At 48.8% G+C, this 20,037-nt stretch overlaps 1 protein-coding gene across 2 annotated transcripts in view; it reads left to right on the top strand.

Moving 5' to 3' along the window:
- The window catches only part of FLYWCH1 (FLYWCH-type zinc finger 1), a 41,992-nt gene that overhangs the window by 6,424 nt on the left and 15,531 nt on the right, over positions 1-20,037 (top strand). Inside the window, exons 1-2 of one of the 2 annotated variants that reach the window (XM_070460753.1) lie at positions 7,897-8,169; positions 10,978-11,090. The exons of the other annotated variant lie outside the window; for it this stretch is intronic. The gene's annotated coding sequence lies outside the window, so the exon portion shown is untranslated. Of the gene's footprint in view, positions 1-7,896; positions 8,170-10,977; positions 11,091-20,037 lie in introns of those variants that run through there. 2 annotated transcript variants of the gene reach the window in all.

The raw sequence follows: 20,037 nt of genomic DNA on the forward strand, positions 1-20,037 counted from the left end.
CCCTGCGCCCCTCCCCCCACCATCCCCCCCACCCCCTGCCTCCCCTCTAGCACTTACTGGCCTGGACCATCTTTCAGACCCCAGGGGGCTCTGCAGGGGCCTCTGTCCCCCAGGACCTCACACCCCTGGGCCTTCTTAGCCTGGACAACCAGCCTCTGACCCAGAGATGAGGTGGAGACTTGGAGGCCTCCTCTTTCTGCTGCCTTTGGTCTCCAGCCCAGAACACCTGGGAAGCGGATCCTGCCTGTCCCTGGCTCTCCCTCCAGAGCCAGTCCCCAGGAGGCCTCAGCCTGCTCCTTCCTCCTGGACCCTCAGAAAGGCCGCCTCCTCCAGGGAGCCGCACAGGACAGCTCCCCTGCACAGGGGCCCTAATGTTCATGGCAGCCCCAGGTTCTGCTGAGGAGGAGGTGGGCCTGCAGTCTGAGGGGGCACCCCAACGGAAGTGTACGGTGCCCCGTTGTGTTCCCTCTGGGTGGTGTGGGGGCTGAGGTCGATTCTTGGGAGCCTGAGCACCCTGCCTCCAGGTCCCTGGGGTGCTGCCCTGCTGCTGCCCTCCTTCAACCAGAAGTCGGGGTTCCCCAACCCGCTCCAGTGTTCTTGCCTGGAGAATTCCACGGACAGAGCCTGGCAGGCGACAATCCATGGGGTCGCAAAGAGTCACGACTGAGCAACTGATACCTTCAAGATGCTTTAGCCCACGTGTTCCTCGTCATTTGGAAACTGCCTTTGAGCAAAACGAAATGGATTATTATTTTTTTAAGGCAGAGTTTAGAGGACTTCTGTTTTCAAACATTTTCCAAATTTAATCTGTTATCTGTTGACTCCCTCTTGGGAAAAGTGAGTTAGTGGCATCTTCCTTGCCCAACTCTCCATTCAGCTGTTATTTTTACAGCGTGGTTCTCTGTAACATTTACATTCTGTACCCATAACTTGAACAGTTCTTTTGTCTGGATTCTATATTTAAATAGATTCCCATTCCCCACCCGGTTCTCCTTTCCCGAGACCTGAGTCATCCCCGTGGTGGGCTGGTTCTGAGGGTGCTGGGGGGCTGGGGGGGACCATTCAATGGTGGAGCGGGCCTGGAGAAGAGGCAGTGGGGAAAGGAGCTGACCCCTGCCCCTCAGCCTGGTCTCCAGGCAGTCCTGGCCTGGACAGGGTCCCAGCGGGCATCTACTCCCTTGAACTGTGCTGTGGCACCATCGACCCTTTCTGCAACTACCAGGCAAGGCTGGGAGTGGCACTCGGGCCCCAGTGAGGGGGCCTGGTTGACTCACTGGTCCCTGGAGGCTGCATGGAGGAGCAGCAAGAGGGTACCTCCCTCTGGGGGCCCAAGTGGCCCTGCCTGAAAGGTGGTCAGGACTGCGGGGCAGGAAGCCTCTGCCGAGCCGGGATGGGAGCCCACACGCTGAATCCAGAGGTGTTGAAGTTTTCTTATTTTTTAAGTTTTGAAACATTGCAAACTCCCATAGAAGTTGTACAAGCATGCAGGAAGCACCACCTAGATTCACCTCTCCCTCCTGCTGCTTTCTTCCCCCTTGACTTCTTCTTTCTTTCTTTAACACACCCAGACCAATATTGTATATGTTTTTCTGTCTTATATTCATTTTAATGTATATTTATTTGGCTGCAGTAGGTCTTGGCTGGGGCACACAGGATCTTCTGTGCCCCATGCGGGATCATTAGCTGTGGCACATGGGATCTAGTTCCCTGACCAGGGACTGAAGCCAGGCCGTGGGCATTGGATGTGCAGTCTTAACCACTGGACCACCGGGAAGTCCCACCTTTGGAGAAACTTAATGTCTTCACAGAGCAGGACACACAGGACCCAGTGGTCAACGGATCACAGCCCAGGCTCCCAGAGCTGGACAGGAAGCACGGAACTTCCTGCAACAAGTCCATGAAAACTGGGGCTAAGGGCTGCCGAAAAAAAGGCCAGGAGCTCCTCAGCGTATGACAGGGGCCTGGGGAAGCCCCGTGAAGGGAGCTGAAGGGTAAGGACGGCATGCTTGGGAGAGGCGAGACTTGGGCCCAGAGAGAGAAGGACAGGAAGGCCACGAGGCAGGCAGGATGGGCAGAGGCTAGTGGCCCAGAGCCCAGGGGCCTAGAGGCCACGGGCAGGTCCAGGTTCATGGAACATAGAGGGAGGTGGGGAAGGATTCTCCCAGAGGGGGAACCTAGTCAGCGTGGTTTTACAAAACTCACCAGACACCTGGAGGAGAATGGATGCGAGGTGGGGTGGGGGCGTCCAAAGTGGGAGCTGAGAGAACAGTCAGGAGACCACCCCACACACAACTCCCTCCCCCCGCCTCAGGGTAGAGGAAAGGGAAGGGTGGTTGGAGGTGCTGGAGGGGGCTGAAAAGGGCTCGGAGCCGGCGGTCTCTTTCAGGGAACTGGGTTTGAGGGAGAGAGGACTGGCCTGCCCAGCTGGTAGCTCAGTGGTAAAGAATCTGCCTGCTAACGCAGGAGACACCAGTTTGATCCCTGATCCAGGAAGATCCCACATGCCTCACAGCAACTAAGCCTGTGGGCCACAACTACTGAGCCTGTGCTCTAGAGCTGGGGAACCACAGCTGCTGCCCCACTGATCTGAAGTTACTGAAGGTGGAGGGCCCTAGAGCCGGTGCTCGGCAACAAGAGAGGCCACCAAAAGAAGCCCCAGCAAAGCAATGAAAAGTAGCCCCTGCCGGCTGCAATTAGAGAAAAACGCTCACAGTCACAAAGACCTAGCACAGCCATAAATAAATAAATAAATAAATAAGCAATAAAATGTAAAAAAATACATAGGATGACGGTACACTTTCTTTTTAAAAATAATTTGCATTGGTCTTTCTTTCAAGCTAAAAATAATGTAATTCATGGTCATGAAATAAATAAGAAAATATTAAGAAAAAATATTACAAATATTTCCAATAATTCCATCACCTAGAGATAGGTTTGTAGTAAATATTTTTATATTCAGAAAATTGGGGTCATACAGTTCTTTTATTTTCTTGGACATTCCCTCTGACTTGCGGGATCTGAACTTCCTCTGGAGAGTCAAACCTGGGCGGCAGCAGTGACACCGAATCCTAACAACTGGACAGCCAGGGAATTCCCTATTTCTTTCTTAATATATTACAAAGGCCTTTCCAGCGTCCATTTCACAGCGTACCACAACGTACCACCACAGGGGTGGGGATCATTCATCCAGCCAGTCCCGCTGGACGTATCCCGGTTGTGTCCAGGTCGATAACGATCCTCTCAAAAGTCTTGGGTGAGATAGCAGCTCCAGGGAGGGTCACCGCTCCCAACATTTCCACCCGGCGCTCAGGAATCCTTGCCAGCACCCGCAACACCATTGGAAAATAAAATATTGACAACGGGCCCCTTCCCCGCTTCATCTTCCGGCACATCCCCCCGCATGTTTTCTCCTGGGGGCTGCCACCGCTAGCCTGAAGAGCCGGTCCAGGGATGCCCCCTCCCCTTCCCCGCGTGGCTGATGCTCCGGGAGGCCGGGAGGCGGCGCGCCCGGAGGCCGTCTGGTCCAGCGGACCTGGGACGCCCACCCAGGCCCTTTGCGGCCGGGGCCTCGGCTCCAAAGTGACTTCTGCTGGGACCAGGGAGGATTCCTCAGTGGCGATCCGGCAGATGGCCGGCTATCCGAGATCCGTGCTCCCAGTCCTTCTCCGACAGACCCTCCGACCCAAGTCGCAGACCCTCCTCCGCCGTGTCTGATTTCCCCCAGCAGGTACCGCTTCCAAGACACCACGTGACTCACTGTTTATTAAGATCTATGACTTCTCCCCCCCACCCTCCTGCTCCTTAACTTAGGCTCAAGTACGCGGGGGCGGCGGTTTTTGTTGATTTCCGCGAGGCGCTCAGGGCGGACAGGCAGGGGTGCGGGACGCGAAGCCCCGGCAAGGGGCGGAGATGCGGGGACCTGGAACGCCGAGCCGGAGGTCAGGCGGAGCTTAGGCCCGAAAGGGAGGCGTAGGACGCAGAACGCAGGAAGGAGGGGATTCGACCGAAGGTGCGGAGAATGTGGGCAGGAGGGCCCCGCGCGACCTGGACCCGCACCTGCCCGGAGCGCGGGTATGCGGCGAGGCGCGGAGGAAGGAAGCGGAGGGGAGGGGCGTCAGGGGAGCGGCATTTTCTAGAGGAGCAGTGTCTTCTTTCTGTCCACGTGAGGACGCGCGGCCAGAAGTCTGGGGGCTCCAGCCGGACGAAGGCGGAGCCGGGTGGGGCGGGCGGAGGGCTGGGAAGCGTCGCGGCGGGCAGAGGGCGCAGGCGTGGTGCGGGAGGGGAGCGGGGGCGTCGTTGCACCTGGGGCGGGTGAGAGGCAGGGCCGGCTCGGAGGATGCTGGACCACTCGGATCGCCACCCGCCAAGTGTCCAGGAGAGCACTCCCAGGCCCCACAGCTCCCTGCACCAGAGCAATCCCGGTCCCCTCCGCACAGGGCGGTCAGAGAATAAGCGGGCGGTGACTGTGCGCTGTGAGTGGGTGCTGGACCTATGGGCGATGGCCGGACTCATGGACGAGCATCGGATAGCTGGGCAGGGGCTGGATCACTTCTGAAAAAGATGCTTTCCTCTCACTAAATGCCAAAGGGCATTTTTCTTTTCTATTTCTTTTTTTGATTTTTTTTCGTCTGACGTTTTATTTTGACATGATTTCATGCAGAAAAATTGCAAGAAGTGTACAAAGCATTCCCATATACTTTTTACCGAGGTACCCCGAAACTTAGGAATGAAGCAGTCACAGCAGCAATAGCAAAATTTAGAAATGAGTGTCCAATAGAAAAATAACTAAGTTAGATAGCCAGTCATATGTAAATAGGCTTATAATATTGGGGAGCATTATAATATACAGGTAGGTGGAAAAAGCAAGAATACTTGAAAATAATTGCCATGGAGTGTGTTTGCAATGATGCAAAGTTTAAAATAGAGATCTATTTTCGAGAAGACTGACAAGAAAGATGACAACTGTAAACTTAAGGGGTCGAAAGCCATCCTGAGAAGGAATGAAGTTGGAGAATTCACTCTCTGATTTCAAAACTTACCACAAAGCAACAGTAACTGTGTCAGGGTGGTGGTGGCACAAGGTAGACACAGACCATGAATAGAATTGAGAGTCCAGAAATAAATCCTCATATTTACAGTTAATTGTTTTTCAACAGCAGAGCCAAAAGAATTACAGGGAGAAAAGAACAGTCTTTTCAACAAATGGATGTTCATATGCAACAACTAGGATGTTCAACAACTAGGATGTTCATATGCAAAAAACAAAAGAAAGAAAATGAAATCACAGCCCTACTTTGCCTGTGCATACTTAGTCATTAAGTCATGTGCAACTCTTTGCAATCCCATGGACTATAGTCTGCCAGGCTCCTCTGTCCGTGGGATTTTCCAGGCAAGAATACTGGAGTGGGTTGCCATTTCCTTCTCCAGGGAATCTTCCCGACCCTGGGATCGAATCTGAGTCTCCTGCATTGGCAAGCGGAGTCTTCACCACTGAGCCACCTAGGAAGCCCCGTACTTTGCCCATACACAAAGGATAACTCAAAATGGGTTTAAGTCTCAAATGTTAAGAAGTAAACTACCAAACTTTTTAGAATATGTAGGGGTAAATCTTTGTGAACTTGGACTAGGCAATGATTTCTTAGATGTGACATCAAAAGCACAATCAGAAAAGAAAAAAAAAGAGATAAACTGGACATCATCAAAATTAAGAGCTTCTGTGCTTCAGAGGACCCTGTTTTAACTGGGGGCAATAAAATGAAAAGACAATCCACAGAATGGGGGAAACTTTTTGCAAATCATATCTCTGACAATGGACATGTATCTAGGATATATAAAGAATTTTGGGGCTTAATAATAAAATGACAACTCAACTTCAAAATGGGTAAAGGCTCTAAATAGACATTCTCCAAAGAAAATATGCAAATCACAAATAAGTACTTGAGAAGAGGATCAACATCATCAGCCATCAGGGAAATGCAAATCAAAACCACAGTGAAGTGCCACTTCACTTCACAATGAAATGCCATGCTAATCAGAAAGACAGATATTAACACGTGTTGACCAGGATGTGCAGAAATTGGAATCCTCACACATTGCTGGTAAGAATGTAAAATGGAGCAGACCCTGGGGAAAACAATTTAGCAATTCCTGAAATGGTTAAACATTGACCCAGCAAGTCTACTCCTAGGTGGAAAAATAATTGAAAACATCTGTCCACACAAATTTGCACATGAATGTTCACAGCAGCACTATTCATAGTAGCCCAAAAGTGGAAACAACCCAACATTATTCAACAGATGAAAGGGTAAACAAATTGAGGTATGTCTATACAGTGCAATATTATTTGATGATAAAAAGAATGAAGTACTGCTGGCATGCTACAACATGGATGGACTTTGAAAACACTATGCTAAGTGAAAGAAGCCAGACACTAAAGACCAAAGGTTGTATGATTCCATTTAAGTGACATGTCCAGAATATGCCTATCTATAGAGACAGAAAGTAGATTAATAGTTGCTTAGGTTGGGAGGATGGGGGACTGAGGTGTGTTTCTTTTGGAGTGATGAAATTGTTCTAAAACTGATTGTGGTTACATCCGCATCTCTGTGAATATACTAAAACCGTTTCAATTGTACATGTTAATTGGGTGAATTGTATGGTAAGTGAATTATATCCAATAAATCTGTTACCAAAAAAGATACAATAAAACTTGTATGTGTTAGCATAACATTTTAATGAAAATCATTGTATTTTCCAAAACAAATTTTATAAAAATGGCGTTTTACTTTTTGGGGGGAGGGGGCGTAAATCTCTTTAATGTAGGTAAATGGAGCACTACACGATCTCATATGTGCTTCAGCATTCAACCTGGTACACGGCATATAACCTTTGGAATATCCCATGAGGACTTCCAGAAACCCCAGAGACTTTGAGGACCGTTTCTCTACTGTAAAATAAATATTTTCCCTCTTGCAATTAATTAATATCTTGTGGAGAAATATGTAATTTGGGAATATGCAAATACTAGTTCCTTGTTAACTTTCACCCTCCGGTCTTAGAGGCCATTTATTTTTGTCCAAATCAGTTATTACTTAATGTCGTCGTCGTGAAGTTGCTCAGTCGTGTCCGACTCTTTTCGACCCCATGGACTGTAGCCTACCAGGTTCCTCCTTCCATGGGATTCTCCAGGCAAGAATACTGGAGTGGGTTGCCATTTCCTTATCCAGGAGATCTTCCCAACCCAGGGATTGAACCCGGGTCTCCCGCATTGTAGGCAGACGCTTTATCGTCTGAGCCACCGGGGAAGTCCATCCTATTACTTAACGATGGTCGCCAAATGGTGATTTTCTGTTTCATTCCTTCTTCATTTATTAGTCGGCATCCTACTGTAAGAGACTTCTCATCTCTCCGTTTACTTATCTACATCACTATCGGTCATGGGTTCTTGTTTTACTCAGTTACAACCTGTTATTATCATTATTTAATTTGAACCAAACTGGCCCAACTTTGAGGTTGGTCATTTTACCTCTCAGTGACGTGCAGAAGAAATCTCCTTCCGCAGCCTAAGGAAAGTGACGGGCCTAAGGATGCACTTCAACGATCGCTTCCGCTCAATTAGCGCAGAATCAAATCCTGGGGCGGTTCGGAAGTCTCAAGGCCCCCCCAGCTCTCTCTCAGCGTCACCGCACTGGACCTCCAGTCCAAGTCTCAGGTCTGAGTGACTCTCGTTAAGCGGGCGTCGCCGCCCAATCCTGGGCTTGCCCCGCCTCTTTCGCGAACCCTGGCCCCGCCTCCCCGCGCCGATTGGTCAGGCCGCCAGCCGCCGCGCACTGAAGACCCGGAGAAGCGGAGTTTGTCGGAAGAATGGAGCCCCTGCGGCCCTGCTGCGCATGCTCGAGAGGAACCCGCGAGTGCGCTGCTAGAGGCTGGCTCCCCGGCGGGGCGGCGCTCGCTCCCTACGGCCAGCGGAGCGGCGCGCGCGACACGGGGCTCGCTCCCGAGAGGGCAGGTGGGGGCGGGGAGTGGACACCCGGGTTGCGGTGGCCGGAGGCGCCTGGGCCGCGAGGTCGACGCCTGTGGCTGCAGCGGCCCGAGGCCAGAGGACCCGCCGCGAGGCTCGGTCTCCGGAGAGGGAGGGCCCCGCTGTTGTCGCCGCCCGGCCGGTGCCCGGTGAGGACGGGCCCCAACGGATCGGGGAGGGTCTCGGGTCCCTCGGCGTGGTTGCGCCCCAAGCCGGGCTCTCCCGGGGGTCCCCAGGGCTGCTGATGCTGGGGAGTGGGGTGTCCTCGAACTCTACGTCCCTCGATCAGGCCGCCCCCTTGTCCTTCACCTGCGATTCGCATCCTCCTTCCTCCTCCTCCCCCGCAGCCCACCCGACCCCCCGGGACTGAGCCCCGACACCCCAAGACAGGGAGCCCCACATGGGCTTGCCTTTCCTTGATCGTGGCCGCCCCACCCAGCACTGCCCCCGCCCTGGCATCCACCCCAGCCCCATCCCGATTTTGCAGCTCCGGAGGTCCAGTGACCTTGCACTTTTTGCTGTAGTTACACCTGCTTCCACTGCTGAATATATATATTGCCTGTTGGTGCTTTCAAACTTTTTAGACTCAACCTACAGTGAGAAATATATCTGACATGCCTGTAGATGCCTATTACTGAGAGAGAAGTTTAAAGGGAGATTCTTACCCCAACCTCACATGACGCAGTCAGATCTATTCTACCTGGGTTCAAATTCTATCCTATCTTGTTCTAGTCTATTCTCTTCTTTCCATTTTTTGAAAAAGACTATTGCTAACCCATTAAACTGATTTCAGGACCTAATGAGTCTGACCAGTTTGAAGCCCTTGCTTTAACCACCACAGGGGCTCCAAAATAGCCTGACGCGACTGAGCACACACACGCACACACACATACACACACACACACACACACACACACACACTTTCGCTACCATTACCCCTTGCGTTTGGAGGATGCTGAACTCCAGTAACAGATAATCAATCACGTGTAAACTTCAGTTCCAAAGAAAGGGTATATTTTTTTATCATTCTGACTTTAATGCTTTTCCAGGCCAAAACCATTTCTAAGACTTAGTTCAGTTCAGGCAATTTTACCTTGTTCCTCTCCCAAAAGCTCCTAGAAGGACTTGGGGAAGCTGGAGCTAGATTGTGGAGTGTTTATAACGGAGATGGACTCCACTGTCGTTGGAGAAGGAAATGATTCGAGCTGAGCTTTAGGAAGTCAGTACTTCGTAGGGAGAATCCAGATGCTGGGCAGAAAGGCAGTTGAGGAAATGGTGGGGGGACTTCCCTGGTGGCCAAATGGCTAAGACTCTGCTCCCAGTGCAGGGGGCCTGGGTTCAATCTCTGGTCAGGGAACTAGATCCTGCATGCCACAACTGAGTTCCCAGACCCAGTCCCTTGGGTCCCTGCAGCTCAATTTAAAAAAAAAAAGGAGGCAGAATTTCCCTGGTAATCCAGAGGCTAAGACTCTGGGCTTCCAATGCAGGAGGCCCAGGTTTGATCCCTGGTCAGGAAACCAGGTGGTGAAAGAATCTGCCTGCCGATGCAGGAGTCTCAGGCTCCATTCCTGGGTCAGGATGATCCCCTGCAGAAGGAAATGGCAACCCACTTCAGTATTCTTGCCTGGGAAATCCCGTAGGCAGAAGAGTGTGGTGGGCTACAGTCCATGGGGTCACAAAAGAGTTGCGCACGACTGAGCATGCACACCCAGGAAACTAGAGCCCCCACACCTCAACTGAGAGTCTACACGAGGCAAGGAGAAGATCACCAGTGCCGGGATGATGACCAGAGAGCCCGCACGCTGCGACCAAGGCCTGGCCCCAACAGACACACGCAGAAATATTTTTTTAAAAAGGGAGGTGGTGGGAGAGGAAGCCCCGAGGTGATGTGGGGTGGGAGGGCGTGGAAGATGGTGTGACCCGGTGTCCAGAGATGTGACGAGTTAGGCCTAATACGGGAAGCGTGAAAACTGCCATGATTGTGATCTACAGGAGTTAAGAGATTTGGGGCTGGGTGTCCCATTAGCTGGAATCTCCCTTTCTGTGCCCTCTGCCTCTAAATTGCTTTGGAGCAGTGGTCCTCAGGGGACATTCAGCAAACCTGGGTTGTCAGGATTTGAGGGATGCGACTGGCATCTCCCAGGTGGCGTTGGTGGTAAAGAACCTGCCTACCAATGCAGGAGACTCAAGAGATTCGGATTCGATCCCTGTGTCGGGAAGATCTCCTGGAGGAGGAAATGGCAAACCACTCCAGTATTCTCGCTTGCAAATTCCATGGACGGAGGAGCCTGGTGGGCTACAGTCCATGGGGTCGCAAAGAGTCGGGCATGACTGAGCACGCACTGGCATCTTGCAGGCAGAGGCTAGGGATGCTGCTGAACATCCTTCATTCCACAGGACAGCCCCCATGACAAAGAATCATCTGTGCAAAATGTCAGCGATGTTGAGGTTGAGAAGCCCTGCTTCGGAACAGAATCCTTAATCTTTGGGGGGATCACTGCCACCTTCGCCTCTCCCAGCACTAATGCCCGTGTGCACACTTGGAGACTACATACAGATCATAGGAGGGCCCATGAGCCAGTCAGTGGGCATGTCCTAGTGGGGGGCGGGCAGCTTTTAGAATCATCCAGGACCTTTTTCAAAGGTCAGGACCTTTGCACCTCCCCTTTCTACCCTTCGGATCCCCTCCTGGGCCTGGACAATGTACTTCCTGTTCTTATGTGATGCTTGTTGTTCATTCAGTCGTGTCGGACTCTTTGTGACCCCCAAAGAGTGCAGCATGCCAGGCGTCCTGTCCTTCACCATCTCCCTGAGTTTGCTTAAATTCATGTCCATTGAGTCAGTGGTGCCATCAAACTGTCTCATCCTCTGTCGCCCTCTTCTCTTATGTGATGACTCACAGTTTATGGAAGAATTTCACATTTGATATCTCATTCACCACTTTCCCTGTTTCCCAGGTGAAATCAGTCCAGAGAAGTGATGGGATTTGCCCCTGGTCTCCCACCCTGCAAGCCAGCGCTGATGATGGGTGTTGGTGAACCGTGAAGGTGGTTCTCACTTGTCTATGAAGGTAATTCTCTTGCTCCTCCATCAGCAGCTGAGTGGGGATCTTAGGGCTTGGACCCACTGGTGTTTGAAAACAGTTTGTATGTAATATTACATGTCTCTTGGGTGTTGGGTTTATCAGAGCAGGCAAGCTGAGTATTGCACTCAGATTTGCTCTGTACCTCGATTTGGGAGGGGAGGAAAAGAGCATCAGAGAGCGATTAACCGTAAACTGTGAGGTTCTCACACTTTCCATTCACATCTGCCTGACTTAAAAATACTCCAGTCACTCTTTACTGAGTGAAAATAAAATATTATAAAACAAACACATTAGGGCCCAAGTATTTACCTCCAAACAGTGATCATCCAAAAAAAAAAAAGAGAAAAAAATTGAAATCCACCTAGAACAAATATACAAATATAATGCAAATAGAAGTTTCATAAAATAATGCTTACTTTTATTACATGCAATGCTGGTTAGTTATTTCCTATGTGATTTTTTAAATTGCTGATTGGGGACTTCTCTGGTGGTCCAGTGGCTAAGATCTACACTTCCAGTGCAGGGGGCGAGGTTTGATCTCTGGTCAGGGAACTAGACCCCATGTGCTGCAGCTAAAGATCCTATATGCCGCAATGAAGATTGAAGATCCTGAGTGCCACAACTAAAACCTGGCACAGCCAAACAAAATAGTAAAATAAATTAAAAAAAAAATAAGTAAATAAAATTGCAGACTGGAGCCCACAGATTATAATACCAATGACCAGGGAGATTTGCTTAAGATCAAAACAGAGGAAATAAAACTCTTTCCTGCAGATATAAAATGAACGCGTGTTCAAGCTTTTGCTTAACCCATTAACCCAGGAACCAGTAAGATCTTATAACCAGTTTGCAAGGGAACCCAAAGAAGATTCTAGAAGACTGTAGGTCAGGAGTATTGACATGAATGCATACATAGAGGCAAACCTGGAGAAATTGCTTACTTATCTGTATTAATTTACATGGTGAGAAAGCAAGAACAGGTCTACAGGCTAGAACTATTTTGCCTTGTTCTGTTACCTGTGCAGAGTTATGAAAGCAGCTCAAAGGCAACAAGAGGCTAGAATGGTATAACCGGAAAGGCTGTGCTCCCAACAAAGCCCAATTTTCCACTGATGCACAAATTTCCCCCAAAGCCTCATAATTTCAATGAAAGATATTTTTTGCATGAAATGAGGGGGTCCTATCCGATTGGGTGGGAGGTCTGATCATTTACACAGGTGTGGCACACTTGCTAATTCACCTCATAGGCCTTCTTGAGTTTGCTTTGCTGGAAGTTTCTGTAAGGAACCTCAGTTTGGACTTTTAAAAATCTGGTATATGTTATCACAAGGTACTGAAGCCATGCCCAACAAGCTTTCTCCCCCAGATTTCATCTGTACTACTTAAAAATTTGGGCAAATTCCACTCTTCTTAAGGTCCCCAAAATACCTTAAGGTGTCTGAGACCTGTTAGATTGTTATTAGAGGATCATTTTAACAAGATGCAATCATGACTCTCCCATCAATGTAAAAATAAACAAACATTAACATCTGTTTAACATGCTAATGAAGGAACCTGTACGTTGTGACAGATGAAATAACATGTGAGAAACACTTCATGTGATGCCCTGCACAAAGGGAATGTCAAATCCTTCTCTCGGTGGCCACAGATCTTCCGGCCACCGAACCTCAAGCGCATCTAGTCCAGTGTTTCTCAAAGCCAAGTCCGTGATCCACCAGGACCAGAGCCTCAAGGGGTACTTGTTAAAAATCCAGATTCTTGAATTTGACTCTAGACTCACCCTCACAATTTTGGATGGGAAATATAGGCATCTGAATTTTTTTTTTTTTAAGCAGCAAAAGGTTTATTTCAGGGCCAAGCAAGGAGAATGGGTGGCTCATGGTCAGAAACTGCCCCCAACCTCTCGAAGACTTTCAGGGGAAAGTTTCTATAGGCAAAATTTGGGGTGGAGGCTGCAGGGTGCGTGACTTTCTTCTAATTGGCTGGTGGGGAGGTAACCAGGCAGAGCTCCAGGAATCTCCAACCCCAAGTATCTGCATTTTTATCAAGTGCTCCGATAAAAAGTAAATTTAAAAATAAAAGTATCAAACTCCCCAAGTAATTTTTACGGAGACCAGAATTACATACACAGATAATTGAAATAAAAGCTTCCTGAAAACTGAACTTAACCTCATTATATGGGTGCACCTTTTCTGTGCTGTTTTTTAAACACTGCTTTTAATCAGGATTCCTCAGCCTCGACTTTGCTGCTGTTTTAGACCAGATCCTTCCTCCTGGGGATCGTGGGGGCTCCCCGAGATCTGAGCTGCATCCTCGGCCCCCACCCACGGAGGCCAGGAGCCTGTCCTGCACTCCACTTGTGACAGCTAGCAGTGTCTCCTGACCTTGCCACGTGTCACCTGGGGGGCAGACCACCCTGACTGACAACCACTGGCCTTAACCCTACTCCGTAGTGGATACCTGTCAATACCTATGGGTTAGAATCCTCAACTTGTAAAGAACCATTTTTAACTTACTTTAGGAATATAAGCCCTGAAAACAGACACAGGAGATTTGCATGCTGGCTGTCCTTTAGTGGCCCAGCTCCCTGGTCACAGGAAGCTAATAGTGAGCTTTAGTTTCCTCCTCTGTGAGTGAAAGAAAGTGAAAGTCACTCAGTCATGTCTGACTCTTTGTGAGCCTCATGGACTGTAGCCCACCAGGCTCCTCTGTACATGGGATTCTCCAGGCAAGAGTCCTGGAGTGGGTAGCTGTTCCCTTCTCCAGGGATCACTCCCAACCCAGGGATTGAACCCAGATCTCCCACATTGCAGGTGAATTCTTTACCGTCTGAGCCACCAGTGAATGAAAGAACAGCAGGCCTAAAGGATAAGGGTATTTGGGAGATAAAATGAAATAACCTGTGCAGAGCCCTCGCCTAGCCCCAGGCACCTCAATGGCATGTGGCGACTATGAGGCATTGTAACCACAGTCCTTTGGATTCCGGAAGCATGTGTAGTCGGAACCCACCTGGGAAAAGAAAGTACTGTAAGATTTCACTGGGAGTTACATCGCTCTCCCTGCTGGTGAAAGCTGAGAAGCTAAACCGGAAATGGCTTAGCAGTGGTGCAGCAGCCGGGGCTGGGGGTGGGGTCGCTGAGCAGACAGTGCTGGGCAGCCACGCCAAGCAGGTCGCTTCGGGGACACCCTCCTTGCTCCCCGCGCCACCCTCCAGCCCCCCACAGTGGCTCCTGGTGGCCAGATTAGCTGGAAGCCACAGTGTGTTAGATGCTCAGTCGGGTCTGACTCTCTGCAACCCCATGGACTGTAGCCCACCAAGCTCCTCTGTCCTTGGAATTCTCCAGACAGAAATACTGGAGTGGGTTGCCATTCCCTTCTCCAAGCTGCAGTACTAAGCCATAAAATAGCTGGTGTGTAGGGCCAGTCAGTGCAGCTCTGAAGGCCTGGCTCTCACTACCATGTGGTCTTGGGCCACTCGTGTCAGGCCCCAGCCTCAGTTTCCCCAGGAGCAGAGGGGGCAATGATGCAGAGAGATCAATGGATCCCCACACTTGAGGTACCCGTGACGTCATAGGATGTTTGTTCTTGGCTCAGGTCCCAGCTTGAGGACCAGCCTCATGGCTCTGGGTCAGAGTATCACCTTGGTGTCCCCTCCTCTCCTCCACCCCACCCTCCCTGCTTCCACCCAGAAGGCCTATGGCTCACTTATTTTCTCTGTCAACTTCCACTGTGTCTAAAACCTGGGTTTTCAAAATCCTTTTGAGTTACTATTAGACACTTTAAAAAAAAAGTTGCAAAAAAAAATATAAAGAATTCCCCTGTGCTCATTACCCATGTGAATGTCAACATCTTACCAAACATGCAGTGATCAAGTCCGGGAAATCAGTCCTGTTCCATTAACCTGAACTATTGACCTTATGCACATTTCACCAGCTTGTCCCCTGACGTCCTTTGTTCTCGAATCCCATGTTGCATCTTGTCCTTGTGTCTCCTTAGTCTCCAGTGACAGGTCCTCAGTCTTTCCTTCTCCATGATGACCTTGACACTGTGACATGTCCTGGTCAGTCGTTTAGAATGTCCCTCCAAGTGACTTGTCTAGGGTCGCTCATTCGGGGCAGGAACATCCCCAGAGATGATGCTGTGTCCTCCTGGGTGCGTCTCGTCAAGAAGGTCATGGTGCTGACATGTCTCATTACTGGTGAAGCTGGCCTTGAGCACTTAAGGCTGTGTCTGTGAGATTTCTCCACTGTCAAGTCATTATCTCTCCCTTTGTGGTTAATACATGTGTTGGGGGAAGTCTTTGAGGCTCTGCAAGGCCCACAGCGGAGACCACAAGATTCTTGATTTTCACTTGTTTCTCTGCCCCATGATCTATATTCCTCTTTATTTTCTTTTATGACACATCTTGGGGAGGAATGGAATCCCTGCTTTTCCTGAGAGATATGGAATTAAAGAAAACAATTACCAAGCAAGGAGTTGCAGCTTATCTTTAAAGTGTGTAATATTTCCCCATGGTAAAGAGCTCATGCACATTGTAAACAATGTTGAGAAAACAGAAGAAATTTAATGGAAAAAAATTAATCGCTTTTCTTACTAGTTTTAACGTTGTGAGGTATTTCCTCCTAGTGATAGAAGGTTTTTTTTCTTTTTTTTTAAGTCACAAATACATAAATTAGTCAATAAATAACAAATGTGACAAGACTTGAGATGAGCCAGAAGAAATGAAGTGTATTGAGGTCTAGAGGCAGTGTCACTGTCCAAGGAATATTTTGGTTTTTCAAAAAAGAGCAAACTTAGCTTAGAAATTGTAATCTTTGCTGAATTTGTTCATTGGATTTTGCTTTCTGCCTAATATATTTTGTAAATACAAACTTTTTTTTTGGAAGTCTTCCTGAATTATTCATCCAACATGGAAAAACTCCCAAATTCTAGTTCCATAAACACTGTGTGCATGCCAAGTCCCTTCAGTCATGTCTGACCCTTTTCAACGCCATGGACTGTAGGGTCCATGTAACGCCAGGCTCCTCCGTCCATGGGATTCTCCAGGCAAGAATACTGGAGTGGGTTGCTATGCCCTCCTCCAGGGGTTCTTCCCCACCCAGGAATTTAACCCCTATCTCTAAATGTCTGTCTCCTGCATTGGCAGGTGGGTTCTTTATCACTGGCGCCCCCTGTAGTACATCTAATTCTAGCAAGGATGCTGTACTTTCAAGGAGTAACATTACCCTCTTGTGGCTTTATTATGGTATTGCGCTGAGGACTTAGATTTGTGTTCATGTTCGGGGCCTGGTTACACAACATAATACTTTGGTCCTTTAGGAGGGATCCATCTGGTCTGCAGGTGGGGGCCTCCCACTATAAAGAGGAATAAAATAGCAAACATGTTGAACACATGTATGTGCAACAGAAAGTTAAATGTATATTAAAGACACTAATACAAGAATTGAAACAAGTGCATTTGAGTGGCAGAATCAAGGATAATTTATCAGTGTTACATTCTCAACATTTAAAAGTGTTTTCAATAAAGTTTTTAACAATATGATATTAACAACTTACAAATCCATGCCCCCTTTCCCTGCCGCAACTTTTGTGAGGAAACCAAGCCATAGAGTGAGAAGCCTGTTTATGGTGAAGACTGTTTTTATCCAAGTGACCCTGGGGACTCAAGTCATACCTACAGTGATTTGTTTTTTTTGGCTGCACTGCTTGGCTTTAGACTCTTAGTTCCCAGACCAGGGACTGACCCTAGGCCCACGGCTGTGAAAGCACTGAGTCTGAGTCCAGGGAACTCTCTTTGAGGATTTTTCTTAAACAACTTTATTGAGATATGATTCCCATAAACATACAATTCCCCCATCTAAAGTGTAGAATTCAGTGTTTTTAGTGTATTCACAGTCAACTTTATAACATTTTCATTCCCCCAAGAAGAAACCCTATTTTCCTTTGCATCACTCCTGAATCTCCCCCTCCTTCCTGTCCAGCCCCCATCAACCACAAATCTCATTTCCATCCTTAGTGGACATCTCACATGAATGGATTCATACCACACGCTGCCTTTAGTGTCTGGGATCTTTCGCTGAGCATACTGTCTTCAAGGTTCATCCACATGGTAACATGTATCAGAACTTCATTCCTTTTGTTTTATTGTCTAGTTGCTCAGTCATGTCTGACTCTTCTGAGACCTCGTGGACTCTAGCCCATGAGGCTCCTCTGTCCATGGGATTTTCCAGGCAAAGTGGGTTGCCATTTTCTTCTCCAGGGGATCTTCCTGATCCAGGGGTTGAACCTATGTCTCCTGCTTGGCGAGTGGATTTTTTTTTTTTTTTTTAACCACTGAGCCATCAGGGAAGCCCTCATTCATTTTTAAGGCTGAATAAATTCCATTGCATGGATAGACCACATATAGGCCAGACCAGGTGTTTGGGAGAGAAGCATGGATTTTGGGTTAACCCAGCAGGTGCCAATTCTGTGCTCAGGCCAAAGAGGAAGATGGTGGTCTGAAGAGTAGGGGGCAGGTGCTAGATGGCCTAGCGGAGAAGGAAGGGGTGTGGACTGTTTCAAAAAGTCTAACTGTTGAGGGAAGGAGGGGTTTTGTGAGCTTTTGTTTTAGGATTTAGGAGATGTAAGAAGCTTAGGCATCTTTGACTCAAAGGACATGAGTTTGAGCAAACTCCAGGAGACGATGAAGGACAGAGGAGCCTGGTGTGCTGCAGTCCACGGGGTCGCAGAGTCGGACACGACTGAGTGACAGACAGCAACAATGAGAAGCTTAGGCCTGAGAACCCTAAATGCAGAGACCCAGAGGAGGCAGAGAGGTTTGGGGGCCAGGGAAAGCAGATCGTTCAGATGGAGAAAAGGCCCCGGTGTGGGGGTACCAAGGGAACTGGATTGGACACTTCGTTCTCCAAATCAGGATAAAATTTATATGCTCTCTTTATCCAGTGATGAGTCATTAGAGCTTAAGAAGCATTCATCCTCAATGGATGAACTGTGAAAGAGAAATTGTAAAATTTGGAATCATGGAGGAATAACTTTCATCAGAAATATACATTGTGTGGAGAACCTCATTCAGCAGTATGATAAATGGAGCATTACTGTGTATAGTTTGCTATAGTTGTGGGGTTTTTTAAAAAATAATTTTATTTGCATGTGTGATAAACATAACAAAAACTTACTACTTTAACCACTTTTAAGTGACAGTTCAGTGGCATTAAGTACATTCACATTGTTGTTCAATCATCACCACCATCCATCTCCAGAAATTTTTCATCTTCCCAAACTGAAACGTTCCCCATGAGTGCATGCGCAGTCGTATCTGACTGTGACATAGCCCACCAGGCTCCTCTGTCCATGGGATTCTCTAGGCAACAATGCTGGAGTGGGTTGTTGAACCCACATCTCCTCTCCTGTGTCTCCTGCACTGCAGGTGGGTTCTTTATCGGGGAAGCCCAAAATGATCCCATTAAACACTAACTCCCCATTCCTCCTCCCTGCCAGCCCCTGTCAACTATGAATTTGACTATGTCTCTATGTCTCTTTGAATTTGACTACTCTAGCTACATCATGTATGGAATCATAGAGCATTTGTCCTCTTGTGTTTGGCTTATATCATGTTACAGATTCTTAAAATGCACAATTCTCATTTGATATCCTTTATACTTAATATTTTGTTCCTCTCATTGAGTTACCAGCCTTTCAAATGTGAGCATTTGAGGGATTTAAAATTTGTGTTGGATGACCCTTAGAGTTCAAGAGTTCAAAAGCCCTTTGATATTGGATATTCCACATCCATTAGTATTACTCCATCTATCAAAAAGTCAAAACTGACTATGTTCAGTTGCTTGCCAAGAATATCAGTTATTGCTGCGTAACTAATGAGCCCTGATCTTACTGGCTTAAAATAACTGTAGTCTATTATTGATCAGGATTCCATGGGGTGCGTGGGCCACTTTCCCCTGGCTCTTGTGGTTACACACAGCTGGAGGGTCGCTGAACTTGACAGTGGAGATGGCCCCCCTCCAGGCCAGGCATTGCCTCCATCCTGCTTGTGGCCCCTCATATAGCTTCCTTCCCTGGCTGTCTCAGAGGGTGACCCCCCAACAGCAAGCTTCTGCCATGCACTATTGGCTATAGCAAGTGACCAGTCTGGGCTGGAGACCAGGTTCAAGACCACATTGCAGAGGGGCCTGCATACTTTATGGGAGGATTTGCGGTCATTAAACAATCTACACTTCAAGGCCCTTTAGTGGTTGAGAATGGGAACCCTCAATCAAATCTAAATTGCAGCCCCTTGCAAGGACCCAAGCCTTTCCACAGCCTGTGGTCCGCCACAGTTCGAGGTCTTTTGTTGCACTGGAATTTGTTCCATATCCTTTGAGGTACATCCTTTGTGAGTGCTTAGTCGCTCAGTCATGTCCCACTGTTTGCGACCCCATGGCCTGCAGCCCTCCAGGCTCCTTTTGTCCATGGGGATTCTCCAGGCAAGAATACTGGAGTGGTATATTTTAAGCTTTGTAAACAGAAGCTTCAGTTGAGAGAATTACACTGACTCGGGGTGCCCATGACTCTGGGTGCAGTTCCACCGGAATGTGGGGGCTCTCTATCGGAAGGCTTCGGCCTCTGATCGCCTGAGACTGAAGTCAGGGTCCTTGCTGCCTCCTCTGTGGACCGAGCGCAGGGTCCCGTAGGAATGTGCGTGCTGGGTGGGCAGTGACCGCAACGTTTTGGCGGCCTGAGCTGTCTGAACAGCCTGTGGAAGGGAGGGCCGGCTCCCTGAGGCCTTTCGCAGTGTCCTGGGAAGGACGCGGGGTCGACACCGCGTTTCTGAGCCGCTCAACCCCGAACACTCAAGCCCCGGGGGCGGGCTCCTGGCGGACGGACGTGCCCCCGGGGCCAATCAGCGCGCGGGGGCGGGGCGGCCAGGGGGCGGGGC

This window comes from Odocoileus virginianus, chromosome 33 (genome assembly GCF_023699985.2).
Source record: "Odocoileus virginianus isolate 20LAN1187 ecotype Illinois chromosome 33, Ovbor_1.2, whole genome shotgun sequence".
In the NCBI taxonomy this organism is placed as follows: domain Eukaryota; kingdom Metazoa; phylum Chordata; class Mammalia; order Artiodactyla; family Cervidae; genus Odocoileus; species Odocoileus virginianus.